Here is an 18,343-nt window from a genome sequence, read left to right as displayed (position 1 = left end):
CTCTGTGGTGACCTAAATGGGAAGGAAACCCAAAACAGAGGGGATACATGTATACGTATAGCTGATTCACTTTGCTGTACAGAAGAAACTAACACAACATTGTAAAGCAACTATACTCCAATAAAAATTAATTTTAAGAAAGAGACCAGGGGCTTCCCTGGTGGCACAGTGGTTAAGAATCCGCCTGCCAATGCAGGGGACACGGGTTCGAGCCCTGGTCTGGGAAGATCCCACATGCCGCGGAGCAACTAGGCCCGTGCACCACAACTACTGAGCCTGCGCTCTAGAGCCCGCGAGCCACAACTACTGAGCCCATGTGCCACAACTACTGAAGCCCGCGTGCCTAGAGCCCATGCTCTGCAACAAGAGAAGCCACCACAATGAGAAGCCTGCACACGGCAACAAAGAGTAGCCCTCACTCACCGCAACTAGAGAAAGCCTGCATGCAGCAACGAAGACCCAACGCAGACAGAAATAAATAAATTAAATAAATAAATTTTTAAAAAATAAAAAATAAATAAATAAGAAACCAAAAAAGTAAAAGTACAAAATACTGCTAAGAAGAAATTTTAGACACCTAAATAAAAAGAAAGTCTGTATCATGTATTGGATGACTCAATATTGTACAGAAGTCAATATTCCCCCAAATTGATCTATAAATTCATAGAGTCCCAATCAAAGCAACAGGAAGCTTTTCTATGGAAATTGAACAAATTTATAAGATTTCCACCACCAGATTTCAAGACGTGCTGTAGAACAATGGTAATTAAGATAGCATTATATTGGTGCAAGTAGACAGATGGCTCAATAACACAGAACACAGAGACCAGAACTGTACAGCTCACATAGGCATCTACATCTTCAGTTAACTTATGTCAAAAGTGCCACTGCAACCAGTGAAGCAGGGATGGTCTTTTCAGAGAGGTGAAGGAGCAACTGGACACCCATGTGGAAAATATGAATCTTGACCCTCCACCAACACCATTCACAAAAGTTAACTGGAGGTAGATAACAGGTCTCTAAAATTCTTGAAAAAAGATTATGATCCTAGGGTAGCCAAAATATCTTAAATAACATTAAAAAGTACTAACCATTAAAGATTGATAAACAAAACTTCATTAAAATAAAAAATTATTGTTAAGTGAGTAAACAAGCCACAGACTGAGAGAGGTACACATTACATATAACTGACAAAGGACCCAACCAAAATTTATAAAGAAATTCTATAGATAAAGAAAAGACAGACACCCCAATTTAAATGAGCAAAAGACCCAAACAGGTGTTTTACAAAAGAAAATATCTGAATGGCCAATAAGCATATAAAAATATGCTCAACATCACTAGTCATAAGGGAAGTACAAATTAAAACCACACTGGAATATGATTTACAACCATCGAAAATGGCTAAAAACGATTAAGACTGACAATGTCAAGTGCTGGTGTGAGTCTGGAAGAACTGGATTGCTCCTAGGTTGCTTTGGGGAGTAGAAGTTGGTTCAACCACCTTAGAAAACCATTTGCAGTATCTACTAAACTTAAGCATAGCCTATCCCATGGTCCAACAATTACACTGTTATGTGTATACCCAAGAGCTACACAAATGGATCCTGAATTTCAAATGAAAATAAACATGAAGAACATGAAGAACAGCTAGGAAAATGGAAAAGGAGCAATGATGGGGCAGCAGGAGAGGTAGGCTATTAAGCCTCTATTATAAAGTGTGGTGCTGGCACATGAAAAGACAAACCAGTGGAAAAGGAACAGAAACCTACCAGACCTTGGTTTCTACGACCGTTTTTCAGTAAAAACATCGGGGGACTTCCCTGGTGGTGCAGTGGTAAAGAATCTACCTTCCAATGCAGGGGACATGGGTTCGATCCCTGGTTGGGGAACTAAGATCCCACATGCCACGGGGCAGCTAAACCCACGCGCCACAACTACTGAGCCTGCGAACCACAACTACTGAGCCTGTGAGCGACAACTATTGAGCCTGTGTGCCACAACTAGAGAGAGAAAACCCACCGCCACAACTAGAGAGAAGTCCGTGCACCACAAGGAAGAGCCCACACGCCACAATGACAGAACCCGCATGCCTCAGTGAAGATCCCGCGTGACGCAACTAAGACCTGACACAGCCAAAAATAAATAAAATAAATAAATAATAAATAAATCTTTTTTTAAAAAAAGGGTCTAAAGAAACACGACAACTAAATGGAAATGGCTTCCTGGATGGATCCTGGAACAGCAAAAAGATCTTAGGTAAAAATTAAGGAAGTCTGAATAAACTATGGACTCTAGTTAATAATAATATATCAATACCATCCCATTAATTGTGACAAATATGCCACAATGTGAGATGTTAATAACAGGGAAGCTACGTGCAATTCGGGGAAGGGGATATTATGAGAAACCTGTACTATTTGCTCAATTTTTCTGTAAATCTAAAACTGTTCTAAAAATAAAGTGTACTAGTAGAAAATAACAGAAAGTTCAAAATTAACTCAAGAACATATGGAAATTCTGTATATGATAAAAGTGACTGAACTTTTAAAATAAATGGAGTTGGAACAAATGGTAGCTATTCGGAGAAAGATAAAATTGGATCCAAACCTCAAAAGAAACCCCAAAATAAGTTCTGAATGGCTCAGGGATCTAAATGTAAAAATATGGAACTATATGACTACTAAAAGAAAAACATGGATAAATTCTTCTTCTGGGAACCTGGTATTGGAAAAGGCTTTCTAATTATGATTCCAAGATTAAAAGTAATAAAAGAAACAATACATAAATTTAACTACCAAAAATGTTAAACCTAAGGCTTTAGTATTGCAAACAACAAAACATCTTAAAGTCAGAAGAAAAATGAAAAACTATGGGAAAATATTTGTAGTCATATAAAGGGTTAATCTCTCTAAAATATAGAGAGTTAAAAATAAAGACAAAGAGGACTTCCCTGGTGGCGCAGTGGTTAAGAATCCACCTGCCAATGCAGGGGACATGGGTTCAAGCCCTGGTCTGGGAAGGTCCCACATGCCACGGAGCAACTAAGCCCGTGCGCCACAACTACTGAACCTGCGCTCTAGAGCCCGCGAGCCACAACTACCGAGCCCGCGTGCCACAACTACTGAAGCCCACGTGCCTAGAGCCCGTGCTCCGCAACAAGAGAAGCCACCGCAATGAGAAGCCCGCGCACCGCAACGAAGAGTAGCCCCCGCTCGCGACAACTAGAGAAAGCCCACGCACAGCAATAAAGACTCAATGCAGCCAAAAATAAATAAATTAAATAAATAAATTTAAAAAAAAAACTTAGGCACAAGTTGATAATAAGTATGCTTTCTACCAAACGAAGAGGTGGATTATTCATTAATAATTAAAGCATCATGTACTATACTGAAAAATGTGGGCAAATGCCAATAGAGATTATCATTTTGTTATTCTGCTCTAATGAAGAGATTTGATAATATTTGGTAACATTAACAATTTGATAAATTCATAAGATATCTGGTTATTTATCACCAACATATCTCAGTAGACAGTGGTGGAAGGCTCCCCAAGTAGCAGAACCCCTAGAGACACTCCTTAAGAGGCAAACGTTTGGGCTGCTCCTGAGAAGGCTGAATCAGAGTTTCTGGGGAGGAGGGCTGGGCATTTTTCTGTCCACATGCACCCCAGAAACCGTCTTTACGCATCACAGCTTGAGAACCACTCTTTAATGATAAACAAGAAGTAAACCCTGCAGTCCCTACCTTCTCATGCTCTTGTGTCATCCCAATCAGAGACACTGTGATAAAGTATGTGTATCTGGACATCAGTTACTGGAAAGAAACCAGATGGAAAAGTACAAGTGGAAAGTCACGATCTCAACCCTAAAGTCAGAGGACTAGCTCGGCTGCAATACGGTGAGAAGTTGAGCTAAACTGGTAATATTTCTAACTCTCTTATGAAAATATTCTGACGAGCAGACATGTACCTACATGGTACTAAGAACAACGCATATTCCTAAGTTTCAGCACTTTCACCTGTGGATTAATCTAGATTCGGCACAGAATGACTTTAAGCACTGCTGGTCCTTCTAGGGTCTGTCATTACCTCCCAGAGTACTCCACTCTTTCCTCGTGGCACTTACTGTGTTCTCATTACTTGTGTCTTACAGTTAGGTCTTTGCTCTTGGACCCACAAGGTCAGACTATCAGCTATTTCAAAGCAGAGTCATGTGTATTTTGATCTGGATCCAAAGCCAGCAAACTGTTACACACACAACAGATCATAAGTATCTGCAGAGTGAATAAAATGAGTGCTTCGAACATTGAAAAGTTTTATTGGAGTTTAGCCATAAAGTTGTCATTTTTCCTCTGACTACACAATTTTAAATGTCTTCACGGTATTACAGAGAAGGAGATGCAGCACCCTGGTGAGAGCATGGGCTTTGGAGTCAGCAAGTCATGAGGTTTAACTGCATTTCTATTGCTTTGGTGATGGGACCCATAGACAAGTCATCAACAACTCTTTCTCTGTTTCTTCAATCTCATGAGCTTTTCTAAACCAAAAGACTATAAATGGCAATTAGACAAATAGGAATATCTCCTAATTCAGAAGGTAGCAAAAATACAGGCACTGGGAAGAAGCACAGAATTCTGCTGGTTACGAGGCCCCTAGCAAGGTGCCGATCTCATGTGTAGCTCTTCTTCTCTTTCAAGATGGCTTTTCATGGTAAACTAGAGAAAGCCCGCGTGCAGCAATGAAGACCCAACGCAACCAAAAATTAATTAATTGATTAATTAATTAAAATAAAAAGAACATTCGTTGACAAATGATGGATAGAAGGACAAATGCATAGATAGAGGGATATGGGCTCTTCCAAGAAGAAAATAAACATTCATTAAAATAAATATTATTAAAATATTATTAAAAATAAATAATACAGTAGTTTACACACTGAAGTAACTCAGAAATTGTATAATTAACAAATCAATGAATTAATGAATAATAATGAATGACTATATTAAAATACTAACCTACTTTATCCCTCAGGTTAACCAAGAAACAAGATCTGGAAGAAATCTTATCAACCATATATTTCAAACCAGATTTAAGAACAAGGAGACACAGTCTAGAAAAGTTCACAAAATTAACTCGACCTACAAAGGGGACTATATTTCAGATCTCCTGATTTGGATTAAAGTGATTTTCCATTGGGGCACATTACTGTTTGCTTCTAGTAACTAAAATGGAAAAAAAAAAAAAACGTTGTTCTGTTATGACCTATTTTCAGAGAAATGTTTTTTAATGAGCAAAAGAATACTGTATAATTCATTGCAGTTCCTAGTCAGCAGTTTGATTGTATGACTGGAATGATGGAATGATTATAATTGCTCACTTAGGTTTTGGAAACATTTCAAACTTCTTTGCCAATTTATAATTGATGGCATCCTTTAATCTCTTGATCAGGAGATGGTTGGTCAGACTGTTACCCCCGATGGTAGGTAACATCGGGCTTTCAGATGAACTACAGATTGGCAGGAATTTATCACATACGTGGGCACACACATAGTCACTGCACACACATTCATAACGTTAGATTCAATTCCTGATTTAATTAACCAAAGATTATAAAATAACTACCAAAAAAGCAAGGTGGCCATACTGACAGAAGTAAAGCTACCCTAGCTTCCCTGAACCTCAGAAACCAAAAGAGAGACATGGTAATCTAAGGAGTGGCATTTCTAAACCATTTACAAAATGGTACTTTTCACACACACACACACACACACACACACACACACACACACCCCTCCATGAACGCCGTAAGAACACAGAATACATTACATCCTCCCACAGCTTCTCTGATCCAACAAATGCACTGGTGAACAATGAACATCATGATTTATTCATCATTTTTAAATTGCCCACTGCTGATAAAGTACGATGCAGTAGAAAAAGCATCGCATTTTGGATTAAGGTCTATTGTTACCTAGCTGAGTGGCACTGGCGATCTCCTTAACCTCTGAACTGAATGAAGTGTCTTCACCGGGAGAAAGGTGAGCTTTATCTAGCTCTGTGCTAGGTGCCACTCCTGCCAACCCTAATAATGAGGTGTCAGCCGCCATCAGTCTGTATTAGCACGACAATTATCATCAGTCTGTCGGTTCAATTATACAGTACTTGAAATCCATATGCCCCAAATAAAAATCTCGTAAAGTGTCGTTCTCAGGAGTTAGAAGTTGCAAGAAAACCTATGACGTTTTCTCCTTCTGTAGCATTCCAGAAATTGCAGCCACAGAGACCCTTACACCTTTTCACTTTTTACCAAGTCCTACTTGGAAACAAAGGTCTGAGTTATCTCCCAAAGTACAGAAGAATTAGATATTGCATCATTTTCCAAATCATGTGACTACATCTTATGTGCTAATTTTTGTCTCTATTTTACACGGATGGTAAATGCTGAGGAAAAGCGTAAACCAGTGCAAAGTCGTCCTTCAGGAGCCTCGCTGCCCGGTCACTCCAGGCTGGCCTCACAACTGGGACCCGAGCCCAGCTCCCGCTGGCTTTTCTGGACGCTGAGCCCACTCCTGGAGCTGACAGCACAGCACTGCTCACTCCCCCTCGTGGGGTTCTATTAACTAAAAATAACTGATTACGTGTAAAGCTAGTACTGGCCAGGATTTGTCAGTGAAAGAGCTAGTGGACTATTACATTGCATTATTAGACTACAGAAGAACATTCATCAATTATAGGAAAACGTATTCCTAACTTGCGCTGAAATGCTCAGTTGTCAACCAAAGTATTGTGTTCGGTTGTAGGTAAAAGGTACAAGCAAACAAGATTAAATTCAGGAGAAAGCAATTTCGATGGTGAAAGGCAGAGAAACTGTGTTAGAGGGGAAACAACTGAAAAAAAACTGAGGGGTTTTTTAACTTTGAAAAGACTCAGAGGAGACACGCATACTCTCTTCAAATATTTGAAAGAAATTCCAAGTTTTATACGTGTATGTTTATGTGAACTAAGTGACCCACAAACTCAGGGAATGGTAAATAAATTACGGCACATCCCAATTTTGGACTATTTGAAACCATACTTTTCCCACGTAAGATGTAGTTCTGAAAATAGTGTGAGGAGCCAGAGTTCAATTCCAATTTCACACCTGAGTGTGTTTACAAGCACACATGGGAAAACCTGTAAAAAAAAAGATACCGAATGCTAACAGTGACTGTGTCTGCAGGGTAGACTGTAGGGGAATTTCATTTTATTTTTCATTCTTGTTTATATTTTCCGAAGTTTCTAAAATGAACAAATACTTCTTTTCTGAATGTGAACAATATTATTATAATAAAAATTTGCTTACGGCTCTCCTCCCAAAAGACAGCAACAAAGACCAGCAGCCGTAGGGAGACAGAGTTTGGCTTAAAGAAACGTTCTCAGTTTCTAAGTCAGGTTTGTGCAGCGCGATGAACAGCCCTGGGAAACAGTGCTCAGGAGCTCAGACATTTCGACAAAGGCTAGAAGGACGATCCAACTAGTACCTCATGAAGGAGAATCAAGCAGAAGATGTTTTCAACTTTTACAATCCTTTTAATGCAGAGAATCTATGATCCCTTAAATGTGAAAACCCAGGAGTCACAAAGCTGGCCTCTGTGAACAGCCTGGTTAAACCCAGAGCTGATGTACAGAAAGACCTTAGCCCTCCAGTGACTCAGACTTAGGAGAAGTTTAGGCTTTTCTAGGTTTCTAGACATGGGTATAACTTGTTCAATATTCAATTAGGAAATGCCAACAGATCACAGATGCTAAATAATTGTCTTTTTAAAAATCTCTGAGACATAAATAAGAACTAAGAAGTTATATTTAAATGTACTAGTTAAAACAATGTGACCCAAAACTCGAAGCTGCACTAAATTCCATGACCAATTTATTAATCCAGTATTTTCAACCATTAAATTTCAAAAATGGCTTTTCGGGGCTTCCCTGGTGGCGCAGTGGTTAAGAATCCGCCTGCCAATGCAGGGGACACGGGTTCGAGCCCTGGTCCGGGAAGATACCACATGCCGCGGAGCAACTGGGCCCGTGAGCCACAACTACTGAGCCTGCGCGTCTGGAGCCTGTGCTCCGCAACAAGAGAGGCCGCGATAGTGAGAGGCCCGCGCACCGCGATGAAGAGTGGCCCCCACCTGCCACAACTGGAGAAAGCCCTCGCACAGAAACAAAGACCCAACACAGCCATAAATAAATAAATAAATAAAATTTAAAAGAGATAAGCAAAACATTCTCTCTATAAATTTGATCTTTAAAAAAAAAAAAAGGCTTTTCATCTCTTTGAAATTTATGAAATATATTCAGTCTCTGAATTAACGTACATTTTTCTCCCGTTTTCTACGTATGAGGAGCAGAATCCAAGTCACTGCCTGTTTTTCTCTACGGCTACTCAGAAGGCCCTTGATTCTGGATCCTGAAAAGACAAAGGGATCGCAGGGCAGCCTCGTGAACGTGCTCAGTGATGCAGGAACCTCAGGCTGCCTGGTGCCCAGACGGATTCGAGGGCCGAGGCTGGATCGCCCGGGGCCCTGGACTCCCTCCACGCCGGTGAACAGAAATGTGAAGGTAATAATGGCAAATCGGCGTCTTGAATTGAGCATCAAGGAAAACCCCTAAAATAACTGGATGCCACGACTTTGGAAAGAGAACCTTCCGATAGGTGGTTCTTTTCAGATAACCTCAGACGCGGGGGGTTCTGCTGTTCACTTAACGTGACTGCTATTGAATGGCACATTCCGCAGGGCAAGCAGCACGTGGAGGCAGGTAGCAGCGTGCCCTTCACCCGGCTACGGCTTTCTTCTGAGATTCCAGGTGCTTGGCACTAACACGGGAGGAGCCTGGACCTGAGGCAGGAGTCTGGGCTCCCGTCCCGGCTGCGACGGCCACGACAGCAAGCGCCTGCTCACGTTTCACCACGACCCGGCTGCACCGGCATGCCACCTCGGCGTCACGCGTGAGCACCTGAGTAACTTGCCCACGGGCCACCAACCTGCTCAGGAAGTGGACAGCACAGCCAGTTTCAATCCAGAGCCGTCACTTTCCGGAGTGCTCACTTCGCAGCCCTGCAACGCTTCCTTAGATTGTAGACAAACCTCGTTCCCTCCTTGGGTCTTACTTTCCTGGGCTGCGATGCTGTCGGTCAGTGACCCGGCCGCCTCTGTCGTGATGACATCCCGAGTCCGTGGGAAACCGAGAGCAGCTCCTGGTTCCCGGTCACCCCGCACCCGCACGGCCCCTCGTCTGCCGAACGCCGCCCTGCTTCTCCGGGGCGCCGACTTCACGCTCGGAACCCGCCTGCCCTTACAAACCCTCGTCTGTGTCCAGTGGAAGACTGTTCCCTTCAACGGCCTTCCTGCTGCAAAGTCAACGTGGAAACCTTCTGAAAGTCACTTGTGTAGATTCTTAATCCAAAACATCTCTTAGAGTTTTTGCCCCTACTCACCTCAAGTGTAACAGTCAGTAAGTGGTGCTGTCTGGGGAAGTCACTAAGAGTTCCAAGCCGCTGTGCCATCCTTCAGTAAAGGAAGGATGTGAGAGCTGAGTCTCCAGTGAGCGGTCCTGGTGCTCAGGTTCTTGCTAGCTGAGCTGCGGGTACTGTTATCTTCACCTCCCCGGACGCCCCGCTCGCGTCTTCATACACATCGGTTCCTTCCTCTGTCCTGGCCGTTCGCTCTCTGACCAGCGCCTGTTTTCTCTGTGGTCCTCTCAGCGCAGAACGGCCTTTGACCGCGAGTCCTCCTTTCCCGTTTGTTCTCCAGCAGAGGAGACATGCCATGTTCCAGAAGCTTCCGGTCTCCCATCTAAAGTCAACTAGACCCTCCCACTTGGCTTAGAATTTCCAACCATGTGGGGGTGATGTGCTTCTGGCCAAAGGCCTTACCTCTTCCATCTAATTAGTTCTAGAACCATGAGCACAGGCTTACGTTTGTGTTCTCTCATCGCTGTACATCACCCAGCTCAGTGCCAGAGAGCCCTTGCCCACATAATAAAAAAAGCCCTTGCCCTTCGACCTTGGTGATGGGGCCCTGGGGTCCTCCTCCTGGCACAGGGTTCCCGTGACCTCGAGGACAGAGAGCCCCAGCCCCTCTGTTCACACACGGCTCCAGCCTCGGCTGTTGGCTCCTGAGCATGGTGATGGCCTCGGACCACCGACTTTCTCCCCACCCACCTCCTCGTTACCCAAGCTTACCTCGTTAACTAAACATTCTAACTTCTGTAACTGTATAGAATAGTGTTTACTGTCTCTAGTCTTTCAATAAAAAGTTCAGGGATAGAGAGATGATAGAGACATAGGTATTCGAGAGAGAGAGGAGGTTGTATGACTTGATGGGTCTCAAACTAGAGTTGACCAGAGTCCCCTGCAGGGCTTGTTGACCACCGACGGCTGGACACACCACCTGCTCCCCGGCCCGCCAGGGCTCTGGTGAGCAGGTCTGGGGTGGGCACTGAGGATGTCCATCCTCACACACTGCCAGATGATGCTGACACTATTTACACTCCAGGAGCCGTGGGTGCTGTCCTTGCTCCAAACCACGGGTACCACAAATTACAGATGAGTAGTGACCTAGGTCAAAGCAAGATCATAGCTTATATAAAACACTGAGATCAATCAGAAAGATCCAGAAATATTAACACATCATGCACAGACTGATCAACAAGATGAAATAAGTAAGACACAGGAGCAAAGCAGAGGACATGCTCCCAGCCTCTCCTCTAAACGCCTCTAAATCTTCCACACGAAAAGCATCATCACGGGCCATGCTTTGAAGCTGTACAGAGTCTTAGCAAGAGCCCAAGAAAAGAGGCAGAGTCACAATTTTGTGCCTTTAATAACTACTTTGGGGGGAATTTTCAAATGCATTTTCAGGCAGGTTCCCTGGATTTAAACACAATCTATGTCTTCTAAAAACCATGGAGCCTCTATCCATTTCAAGAATACTACTCAATGAGCCCACTATGCTCATTGAGTAAATAACAAATTATGTCCATTCTAACATAAAAATAAATGCCATGAAGGTTGCAGGTAATAATAAAATCTTTGCATTTACCAGAAGAGATGAGCACAAAGTAGCAAACAGTCAAAACACTAGTCAGGCTCAGTGTCATAAAGAATATGTTGAAGATTTGTGTTTTCTGGGTCAAGACTGCTGCTCTGTACTGTGGTTGTGTTAGGATGAAAAACGAGTTATTCACTTCATGCCAAACACTGGGTTTGTGCTCTGCATTATTATCCTTATTTCACGGAAGATAAACAGAGATTGAGGTTCAGTTTTCTGGTCAACATCAGCCATCTACTAAGAGAATTTGAAACCAAGGCTAATATCTCTTCAATTCAGCCTCTTAACACACAGGCTATAAATGACACAGAAAAACATCTTTCACTGTCAACAGAAATGTGATCACAGTGTACATGTTGTTTAGAGAATAAAGCTAGAAACAAGAATTTATCTTAATAAAGATGACAATAAATTCAGAGTTACTAAATCACAGTTCTGTTTTGCTCCCAAACATAATTCTTTTTGGGGAAACACAGCAGCTTTCTCTTCACCACCCTCCATCCCACCAATGGGAACACAGAATGCCAGCCTGGTCTCCTGGAGAAAAATGCTTCACCAACGCCCGTGCCCCTGACACACCTGATCCCATAGAGCTGGTGCCCTTGTGAGAGAAGAAAGAGCAGAGCCCTCTCTCCACCAGGTGAGGACACAGGGGGAGGCGGCCATCTGCAAGCCAGGGAGAGGGCCCTCTCCAGAATCTGACCACCCCGGCACCTTGATCTTGGTCCCTCAGCCTCCAGAGCTGTGAGAAATTTATGTCTGCTGTTCACCACCCAGTCTGTGGTATTTGTTATGCAGCCCAAGCTGACTAAGACACTGGTTCAACTCAGAGGAGCATCTGGACAGAGAAGGCAGGAGGCTGCTCCTCGCGGGACAGGACTCGAGGTTCAGGGAAGCACACATGTGCACATACACACAAAAACACACACATCACGTATACACATTCACACGTGTGCACAAAGGCACATACAGATGCACACACATACAAATACATAAACACATATGCACATACACACAAATACATACACACACATACATGCTACTTTGGAACAGTCTTTGTTGGTCGTGGTGCTGCTTTTTCAAAGCAGAAACCAACAGACAAAATAGATGCATATATGAGGAAAGTTATAGATAAAGAACAGAACAGTTCTTTAGATTTTCATTTAAACATGGAGGAATACACTCAAAACTAAATAAGGAAATAGAAGAGGTGATTACTCTTGTTCTAAAAAGATTTAATGAAGAGCTTATTGGCTTAAATGTACTTAACGGTGCATAAGAAAAGCAATCTATTCTGCTAGGCAGTATACACTGAGGGAGGGGTGGATTGTAAAACGACGTAGGCCTTCAAGGTGCTTGCTATCCGGAAGAGTTTCCTCTGGAAAGCTTCCTAATGACTACTGGTTAGTAAGTCTTTTACTCAAAATTATATAATTACAAGTACTTTCAGGAAAGCACATTCTACTTAGATGACATAAATTACATACATTAGCATTAGCAATTTTGTTATTAGTACTTCATATGTATTTATATAAACAATGTTTATCTTCATCCTGTTTAGACCATTATGTTTATATTACAGATGAAATAAAATAGAAATGCAGGCATGCAGGCGGATGTGGACGAGCGAGCCCCGCCCCGGCTCCTTCACCCAAAGTCTGCGTTGAAACCTCCTCCTTCACGTTCAGCGGGTCTCCAGACATTGCTTTGAATGATTTGTGGTGACTATCATTCCAGAGCAGATGTAATGTGTTATTCAATGATAATTCATTTTCGCCTTGTTTTAGAAGAAGAGCTAGAAATTCTAAGGTTTCGCTTTCAGGCTGGAAACCGATGGAACCGTCTCCGTTCTACTTGGCCAAGCTGAGGGGTCCCTTCCTTTCAGTCCCTGGCGGCTCATTAAAGCAATCAGCATCACCTCGGTGATGTATTTCCCACCCCTCTCTACATTGCTGTAATTAAACAGATTCCAGCATGACTGATTTACACGAGCGTCTCTCCACTGCCCATTTCTCTAATCCTAGCAAAACCAACTCTGAATGTCTGGTTGCGTTCCCATCAACGGAGGTTTAGGTACTCGATTACACCTCGATTAAAAAATAAAGACGAATAAAAAGAACGAAAGAGTGCCATTTGCAGCAATATGGACAGACCTAGAGATTGTCATACTGCGTGAAGTAAGCCAGACAGAGAAAGACAAATATCATATGATATTGCTTATGTGCGGAATCTAAAAAGAAATGATACAAATGAACTTATTTACAAAATGGAAACAGACTCACAGATGTAGAGAACTAACTTATGGTTACCAGGGGGAAGGGGAGGGTGAGGGATAGATTGGGAGTTTGGGATTGGCATGTACACACTGCTCTATTTAAAATGGATAACCAACAAGGACCTACTATATAGCACAGGGAACTCTGCTCAATACTCTGTAATGGCCTATATGGGAAAAGAATCTAAAGAAGAGTGGATATATGTATATGTATAACAGATTCACTTTGCTGTACACCTGAAACTATCAAAACAGTGTTAATCAACTATACTCCAAAATAAAAAGTTTTAAAAAGAGGTAAAGGCTGGACTTCCCTGGTGGCACAGAGGTGAAGAATCCGCCTGCCAACGCAGGGGACATGGGTTCGAGCCCTGGTCCAGGAAGATCCCACATGCCGCGGAGCAACTAAGCCCGTGCGCCACAACTACTGAGCCTGCACTCAAGAGCCCGCGAGCCACAACTACTGAGCCCACGAGCCACAACTATTGAAGCCCGCAAGCCTAGAGCCCACGGTCCACAACAGGAGAAGCCATCGCAATGAGAAGCCCGCTCACCGCAACCAAGAGTAGCCCCCGCTCGCCGCAAATAGAGAAAGCCCTCACGCAGCAACAGAGACCCAACTCAGCCAAAATTAAATAAAAAATTTTTCTTAAAAGATAAAGGTTAAAAGATAACTGTTAAAATATTCCTTTCTCCATAGTGGTTGCACCAATTTACATTCCCACCAACAGTGTAGGACACATGCACCTCCATGTTCACAGCAGCTCTATTTACAATGGCCAGGACACGGAAGCAACCTCAGTGTCCCTCGACAGATGAGTGGATAAATATGACGTAGTGTACACATATATAGATATAGATCTATAATGGAATACTACTCAGCCATGAAAAGGAGTGAAATAATGCCATTTTCAGCAACATGGATGGACACAGAGATTATCATACTAAATGAACTATTAATAAGTCAGAAAGAGACAAATACCATACGATATCACTTATATGTAGAATTTAAAATATGACACAAATGACCTTATCTACAAAACAGAAACAGACCCACAGACATAGAGAACAGACCTGTGGTTGCTAAGGGGGAGGGGATCGGGGAGAGATGGATTGGGAGTCTGGGGTTAGCAGATGCAAACTATTATATATAGGATGGATAAACAACAAGGTCTTACTGTAGAGCATAGGGAACTATATTCAATATCCTGTGATAAACCATAATAGAAAAGAATATGAAAAAGAATATATGTATGTACAGCTGAGTCAATTTGCTGTACAGCAGAAACTAAACAAAGCATTGTAAATCAACTATACTTAAATAAATAAATAAAATATTCCTTTCAAACCTGTTTTGGAAATGTTTTAATATCCTATGCTTAATGGGTAATAAAACACAGCATTTCTTTATTTACAATTTTGCAATGTTTCAGAGCACTAATTCTGAACACTATTTCACATTATGCAACAATAAACCACAGAAAGAAAAAGTATGGAAGACTGAGCCAAAAGGGTACTGACCACAATTAAATCCTTCATGTGAACTAATTTTAAGGTCATTTTTATCTTTCTCCTAAAATGTGAATGAATAAAAAATCAGATTAACCAACACTTGGGGTTTAATCCAGGTGAATTTTTCTAAATGACTTAATAAGGAAAACATTACCTGAAACTGGTTTACATCCCTTCTCTTTAGAAAATCTCGTTAGACAGATGTACTTAAACATTACCGAGAACTTATAATATCAGCTGAGCTGTCCTAAGGCAGAGGTAAGGCTAAAACGTACAAAATCTCACTTGAAATACCACCCAAGGCACCTCTGAGGTTTGATAAGCCTGTGCTTTTTTTTTTCTTTTAATTCTGGGGGGGAAGTCCTTAGTATTATTTTTTCTTATAAATTTATTTATTTATTTATTTTTGGCTGCGTTGGGTCTTCATTGCTGTGTGCAGGCTTTCTCTAGTTGCGGTGCATGGGCTTCTCATTGTGGTGGCTTCTCTTGTTGCAGAGCACGGGCTCTAGAGCGCAGGCTCAGTAGTTGTGGCACAGGGGCTCAGTAGTTGTGGCTCACGGGCTCTAGAGCACAGGCTCAGTAGCTGTAGCACAAGGGCTTAGTTGCTCCGCGGCATGTGGGATCTTCCCGGACCAGGGCTTGAACCCGTATCCCCAGCATTGGCAGGCAGATTCTTAACCACTGTGCCACCAGGGAAGTCCCTGCCTGTGCTTTTTTAATGAAGAAACTTTAAATCCTTAGAGCAGTCTTCTGGAAAGCAGCAGCTGGCTAACTGTAAAGTGACGGTGTGACTTGGCATCCAAACAGGGACCCTTGAGGGTGGAAAAGGACACCTTGACCCCGAGAGCAGCCTTGCATCAGCCTGGTCCTCCGACGAGGCTTGGCCCACCCAGCTCCCACTCCGTGTAACCAGTTCAAACCGCTGAGCTGAAGGTCAAACCACCAGCATATGGACGCTAAGGACCAACTGCTCAGCCACGGAAGCTCCGCTAGGTGTAAACTAACATATGCTGCAGGGCCCGTTCAGTGAAGCGGGCTTTATCCTTTTGTCGTCAAAGTAGAAAAAAATGCAATGAGAAAATGAAGCGCTTGCCACAGAGAAACATACATTTTTCTGAGAAATCATTGGTAATACAGAAGAGCTGATTAACAAAATCTGAATTTACCATCGTGGGCCATTTATCTTCATTAGGGCTGAAATATATTCCCAAAGTATATCAGATGTCAGATCCAAGCAAAATAGTCACTAGCTTTATTAAAATAAAAGTGGACTATTATTAAAAAAAAAAAAAGCCTTGCCTTTCCTCTGTATCACTCTAATTCTCTACACAATTATATTTGCAAAATCCATGCAATAAACATGTAAATTGTTTTGTCAGCGCTTTCAATGAAGGAAACTGCAAAAATAAGATCCAATAATCACCCAAAAATGCCCTTTAAAGCTATTTAAAATAGACAGTACATTGTGATTTCAACCTCTTATTAAGATTAGAATATTGCAATGAGTGAAACTGTCATCCCTAATGACTATTGCATAAATTGGTCACATTTTATGGAATGTTTTCTCTAGGCCTCATATTTTTGAGTTAACAAATATGTCTGTACTTTCTTTGGGCCTCCGGATCCCTTTTCTGCTGCACAGACTGACTGCTAATCACTGACTACATCGCACTGTTAATGAATCCAAGACATCATTTTGCTGATTTAGTAATATTGCAGCGCTCTCACCCAGCACCATCCTGTTATGGCACTGAGGAAATCTCAGATAGCGTCCCATCCCCACTAGACTGTCTAAACATATCTCTAGCGAACAGACACTGCAGTCATTCTGGAAAGCTGTCTGCACTTTCTTTGAATGGTTCAAGGGAACAAAAAAAGCTTTTCCGAGCATAATATTCAGGAAAACATTCAAGTTTAAACATTGAGATTGTTAAATATTGAGATCCTATTACCACAATAATACAATTCTGAAAGCACTTGAAAATCTAGAAGGAATAAAGTGTCAGCAATTTTCACAGAACGATTCAAGGGAGAATTGTCCAGAGAAGAGAATCGTCCAGAGAGAAAAATAATTGACAAGAAAGGGGGGAAAATGATGACATAAGGTGTTTGTTCCAATGTGTCATTTTGCAAACTAAAATGAATCTGATTGAACAAATGAAATATATTTCCAGATTTTTTTTTCTTTGCACTATCTGCTATTTTCCCACTCAATTTACAAATTCAAAGTCCATCAACAGATGAATGGATAAAGAAGATGTGGCACATATATACAGTGGAATATTACTCAGCCATAAAAGGAAATGAAATTGAGTTATTTGTAGTGAGGCGGATGGACCCAGAGTCTGTCATACAGAGTGAAGTAAGTCAGAAGGAGAAAAACAAATACTGTATGCTAACACATATATATGGAATCTAGAAAAAAAAAAAAGGTTCTGAAGAACCTAGGGGCAGGACAGGAATAAAGACGCAGACATAGAGAATGGACTTGAGGACATGGGGATGGGGAAGGGTAAGCTGGGACAAAGTGAGAGAGTGGCATGGACATATATACGCTACCAAATGTAAAATAGATAGCTAGTGGGAAGCAGCCGCATAGCACAGGGATATCAGCTCGGTGCTTTGTGACCACCTAGAGGGGTGGGATAGGGAGGGTGGGAGGGAGACGCAAGAGGGAGAAGATATGGGGATGTATGTATACGTATAGCTGATTCACTTTGTTATACAGCAGCAACTAACACACCATTGTAAAGCAGTTATACTCCAATAAAGATGTTAAAAAAAAAAAAGTTCAGTTTTCTTTTGTCAAGGAAACAGAGAAAGCGTCAAGGAGGTATTGATATTCCTCCTTCTGAAAAGAAAGTGCAGAGCCATAAAGCACTTCCAACCTCCCCAAGTGTCCACTACTCAGACATCACCGGGCAGCGTTACCTGCCCACATCCTTGCCGTTTCCCTCAACTCTTCCTAAGGTTTCCGTTGCTTCTGAAAGCAGCTCTTTTGCCCCTCTCCTGTTTCCCCATTTCTGTCCCCCTCTAACCTTAAAAACCTGATTACAGGAATGAGATCACTAAGCAATTGAACCTAACTCTTGACTTGTGCTCTCCCGAATGCACACCATGCCTTGCCTGACCTGTTGATTCTTTTCCTAGATAAAAAGAAGTAAGATGAAGAATTCAGTAGTTAAAGAATGACTAGCTCTCTACCCCCAGCGGCCCCCTTAGCAATCCTGCAGGCAGATCACGTGGACAAGATAACACCTGAAAAGAGTCAGCCGGTCTGCACATAATGGAGAATGATGAAGAATCAACCTTCTGCCTCGATGATTCACTGAGATTCTTCAATCCCACTTTCCCCTTTAAACACTGTCCTGGCTGAGCAGAATCTTCAGAGTTGGTCTCTAAACACGAGTCCACCTTCTCCCCAGACTGCCGGCTTTTCTGATGAAAGCACCTTTCCTCTCTATGGACA

The 18,343-nt window shown here is 42.2% G+C and overlaps 1 protein-coding gene and 1 long non-coding RNA gene across 19 annotated transcripts in view; one reads left to right on the top strand and one right to left on the bottom strand.

Moving 5' to 3' along the window:
- The window catches only part of LOC309614518 (uncharacterized protein), a 368,580-nt gene that overhangs the window by 309,610 nt on the left and 40,627 nt on the right, over positions 1-18,343 (bottom strand). The gene's annotated exons all lie outside the window — the stretch shown is intronic.
- LOC309614531 overlaps positions 9,503-18,343 on the top strand; it is a 267,051-nt gene continuing 258,210 nt past the window's right edge. The window contains exon 1 of the long non-coding RNA XR_014236244.1: positions 9,503-17,401. This is a non-coding gene — a long non-coding RNA (uncharacterized lncRNA). The remainder of the gene's footprint in view (positions 17,402-18,343) is intronic.

The sequence above is a fragment of the Balaenoptera borealis genome (assembly GCF_965194805.1).
Source record: "Balaenoptera borealis genome assembly, chromosome: 17".
Classification (NCBI taxonomy): Eukaryota; Metazoa; Chordata; class Mammalia; order Artiodactyla; family Balaenopteridae; genus Balaenoptera; species Balaenoptera borealis.
This window is presented reverse-complemented; position numbering and strand designations above follow the sequence as displayed.